Source organism: Mandrillus leucophaeus, unplaced genomic scaffold, assembly GCF_000951045.1.
Source record: "Mandrillus leucophaeus isolate KB7577 unplaced genomic scaffold, Mleu.le_1.0 Scaffold14, whole genome shotgun sequence".
Taxonomy (NCBI): Eukaryota; Metazoa; Chordata; class Mammalia; order Primates; family Cercopithecidae; genus Mandrillus; species Mandrillus leucophaeus.
In genome coordinates this window covers 3,016,188-3,020,811 of record NW_012101365.1, presented here as the reverse complement: position 1 = coordinate 3,020,811, position 4,624 = coordinate 3,016,188, and the positions used below count along the sequence as shown (strand labels likewise).

Sequence of the window (4,624 nt, the reverse complement as noted above, 5' to 3'; positions counted from 1 at the left end):
ATTTTTTGGGTCAGTGAAACTGTAAGCTTCCCAAAAGACGAGGGTTTTTGACTCACTTTCGTATTCTCCAAAATCAGTAGTCAATGAAAAGAAAATACATGATAAGTGAAAATAATCAGCACCCCTCCTAAATTCAGTGAGTGTCCCCATGCTTCCTAGGCTCCCACTACAACCGTTGTTGGGAGACAGGAGTAGTGTGTGAGCTGGGGGAAACTGTCACCTACCTACCTGGTGAGATCGTTATGTAAGGCCGGAAGCCACTGGCTCTCTCTGCCCATTCGCACCGTGGAACGCCACTGCCATGGAGATGACCATTCCTCTAAACCGGCGTAGTTGGGTGAGGACTCCAGAAAGGCCTCTCAGGAAGGCAACAGTGCATGGCGACTCTTCACCCCTTCATCCACCTCCTCATCTACGTACTCGCCTATTCCTGTGTTTACTCGTGTTTGTACTTGTTGGTTTATTTTCTTCGCATTTTTGTAGAGGACTAGGCAGCCGAGCTGGACCGAAGTCACGAGGGTAGTGAAGGCCCGGTCCACCGTCCAAGGTGAGCTCTGGGACCACTGACCACTGGCCCAGGCGCAGCGGGGCCGGAGTTCCTGCAGCTACCAGGAGCCCATTGACCTGAAGGGGCAAAGGGGCGGGGTGTGCTGGAGGGGAAGGGGCGGGGCAACACCGCCTACTTAAACTGTCTGGTCACACCGCGGACTGCGCAGGCGCGGGATGAAGCGTTGTGGTCCCGCCGGGATGCCCTCGCCTGCACCGTTGGGGGGGCTCACCAGGGAGGTTCACGATGCCCCGCCCCGCCCCGCGGCCCCTGAGGGAATGCGCCTGGAGGGGAGGAAGGCAGGGTCGGCCTGCACCCAGCGCAGCCATGGATGACCCCCCGGCGACCGCCAAGTGCTGCAGGCGAGAAGCGTGGGCCAAGGCGGCTGCAGGCCCTGGGCGGCGGCTGCGGAGGAGGCCAGCGTGGAGTACGGCTCGGCCCGGTACCTGCTGCTGTGCGGCCTGGGCGGGATGCTGAGCTGCAGCTGACACACACGGCCATCGTGTCCCTGGACCTAGTCAAGTGCCGCTTGCAGGTGAACCCCGGCTGGTAAAAGGGCGTCCTCAGCGGCTTCGGTGTGACGATGCGCAGCGACTGACTACGCGGCCTGGCTCGCGGCTGGGCCCTGACCTTCTTCGGCTACTCCTTGCAGGGCTTCAAGTTCGGCCTTTACGAGGTCTTCAAGATCCGCTACGCGGAGGCCCTGGGCCCAGAGAAGGCCTACGCGTGGAGAATCCGCCTGTACCTGGTCGCCTGGGCCTGCGCGGAGTTCTTCGCGGACCTCTCGCTGGCGCCGGTGGAGGCGGTGAAGGTCCGCGTGCAGACGCGACTGGGCTACGCCGGCACCCTGCGAGCCACGGCGCCCAGGATGTAGGGCGAGGAGGGCCTGTGGGCCTTCTGCAAGGGCGTGGCGCCGCTGTGGCTGCGGCAGATCCCCTACACCATGAGGAAGTTCGCCTGCTTCGAGCGCACGGTGGAGGTGCTCTACAGGTACGCCGTGCCCAAGCCCCAGAGCCAGTGCACCAAGGCTGAGCAGCTGGGCATCACCTTCGTGGCCAGCTACATCGCCGGCGTCTTCTGCGCCGTCGTGTCCCATCCCGCCGACTCTGTGGTGTCTGTGCTGAACAAGGAGAAGGGCAGCACGGCTCTGGGCGTCCTGCGAAGACTGGGGTTCGCGGACGTGTGGAAGGGCCTCTTTGCGCTCATCGGCCTCTTTGCGCACATCCTCATGGTTCGCACCCTCGCGGCCCTGCAGTGGTTCATCTGCTACCTGGTCAAGGTGTATCCCAAGCTGCCTCGCCCTCCCGTGGCGCAAGCGCCCGAACCCCTGAGGAAGAAAAAGTAGGCGTGGAGTTCTGAACTGCTCTAGCCACAGTGGGTCCAGATTTCCATCAAGTGGGGAGTCGCGTGCAAACAATACTAGTGTGTAAGATGTTCACATTTTGGGTAGAGGTTACTTAATATGCAGTCTGAGTTCTCTTTAAATGACTGCTTCTTTTTGGCAATTCAAGAGGATTTGCAAACCTTTCGTTTGGGGGTTTGAACCATTATCTTTGGGGAGTTGGCATGGTTGCTTTAACTCAATAGTTTTTCAGCAATTAAAAGGAAAAATTCTTAACAGGAAGTAATGTTAGGTAGTTTTGGGTCTCTAGGTGTTATCTCCTTTGATTCGCCCTTTCTGTAGAGATTATCCAAGCATAACTACTGAATAGCCTGCAAATGAGGTTTTAAGGTCAGCACAACTATATGGATGGGGAACAAAGTGAGATTCTGGTACATGGTGTTCATCTCAATAGAAATCGGGCACCTATTGAATAGATGACGGACTCATCGCATATTTCCTGTTCATATCCATTACGGTAAAAATTATTAAAAGTTAAATTGTGACTTATACTGCCTTGTAGCTTAGAATGTATTCACTGTTTTCAAAGAGACATGAGAAGATCTGCATTTTCTCCTTTTTCTTTGTCCCTTCTCTTCCTGATGTTGCTGATTAGAACATAGCTCTCTCCAGGAAGTGCTACAATTGGATCAATGTGGAAAGCCGGAAAGAGATGAAGGGCAGGCTCTGGGAATAAATATGTAAAGAAAAGCCTCTGTTCTCCAAAGATTTCTTTTGTATAACTCAGCTTTCAACAGCCATACATCCAAAGAAGACCATACCACCCTGACATTAAAAAAAAAAAAAAAAAAAGGAAGAAAAAACCCCAAATCCTGCAAATTCCAACTACTGTCTGTTGAATATTAAAGAATGGTTTTGGTGACTTTGGAGGGAAAATCTCACTTTAAGTGTAATAAATACTCTTCACTTAATTTGGTAGATGTTTCAGTGATCTTTACAATGGTTGAGATTCATAAACTTTAATGAAATTATAAAGCATGTTTTTGATTCTTTGTAGCCTTCACATCTCTGATTGGGGAAATTTTACAATCAGTGAAATTCCGTGAATTAGAAATGTTTGTAAAATGTGAATAAGAAACAAACTTCAATAAGGCATTTGATATAACTTACCAAAGTGTAACATGATTGCCTTAAAAACTTGTATTAAATTAGACTACAAACTTAGAATATGTTAATGTTTAAACTTTGTAATAGTAAACTGTTCAGCGGTTAACAGAAGTTTAAAAGTGTCTAAATTTAAGTATGTCTGAACTGTCTTGAATAATAAAGAGATGAAGAAAAAAGTCGACTTTTGAATGAGATAGAATGAAATTTATTAATATTTAATGCTTCTATTTAGCATATGATTGGGAAGGAACATTAGCTATTGTTAAGACACTTCAGTTAAATACATTTCTGTCTATTGTCTTCTAAAATGTAGGAAGTTTCTTTGGTAAACAATTTTTAAGTAAAGTACTTTTAGTAATATAATTTTGGAAATTGCTGCAAAATCTATGGATTTCAAGATAGTAAGAGACCACTTGTTCTGGTTTGTGGTATTTCATGATTGTTCCATTGATAACACCAGATAATTTTTGTAATATATATGGTATATGTTTAGAGAAGTATAATCTAAGGAGAACCAGATGGCATGATTCTGGTAGTTATGAACATGGTCAAGAAGATGGGTTTATTGGCCAGGGAGGTGGCTCACACCTGTAATCCCAACAGCTTAGGAGGCCATGGAGGGAGAATCACTTGAGGCCAGGAGTTCAAGACCAGCCTGGCCAACATTGTGAGAATCCCTAGCTACTTGGGAGACTGAGGTAGAAAGATCACTTGAGACCAGGAGTTTGAGATTACAGGATTTTGAGGCTAGGATCATGCCACTGCACTCCAGCATGAGTGAAGAGCAAAATAATTTACTTAGTTCCGGTCAGCAGTTTTCATAGTCAGTTCCTGTACATTCTATTCCCCACTCCCCCTCCCCCCTGCTTTATTGGTTTTTTTTGGTGGCTTACAAATGTCTGTTTGAATAAATAGGGGAGGGATAGCTGATAATAGAGAATAAAGACAATTTAAGTAAGATAACAAGAATTCAGAATCTTTACGGTTTTTCCTAGTTATTATTTCTTTGGAACAATTTAAATTTTTATTCAATGTTTTACCTTGCCTGTGTAGGAGACTAGAATATGCTGCCCCAAAATATGAAGGATTGTTGAACAGAACAGAAGAAGCAAATGCAGGAAAGCTCTCTGCCCTCTCCTTATTTTCCAAAGAGCAGGGCATAGATTTACAAAGACAAAAAGTACCTTGCCCACCTTCCTGCCAGAGAGAACAAACATTAACCACTGAAAACAACTTTAGACCCTTATAGGTGTGGAGATGTTACTAGAGCAATCTGTATTAACAAGCTTTACTAACTAGCCTTTATGTGCCATTTATTGCCTTCCCCCAAGGTGCTGTCCCTAAAGGCTCAAAAGTCCTTTTCTTAAAATTTCTCTAAATATTTGCTGTTCTTTTTTTTTTTTTTTTTTTTGGAAGACATGTTTTCTCTCTATCAGGTGGGAGTGCAGTGGTGCAATCACAGCTCACGGCAGCCTTGACCTCCTTGGTCTCAGGTGATTGAGCCTGAGCCCGCCTCAGCCTCCTGAGTAACTGGGACTACAGGCACACACCACCATGCCCAGCTAGTG

At 47.4% G+C, this 4,624-nt stretch overlaps 1 pseudogene across 1 annotated transcript; it reads left to right on the top strand.

The window, feature by feature from the left end:
• The first annotated feature begins 301 nt into the window (after positions 1-301).
• On the top strand, positions 302-3,222 carry LOC105534949 (annotated as a pseudogene). Its single transcript, XR_001005357.1, has 3 exons — positions 302-337; positions 717-786; positions 902-3,222. The product of XR_001005357.1 is annotated as a phosphate carrier protein, mitochondrial pseudogene (transcript).
• Positions 3,223-4,624: the final 1,402 nt, after the last annotated feature.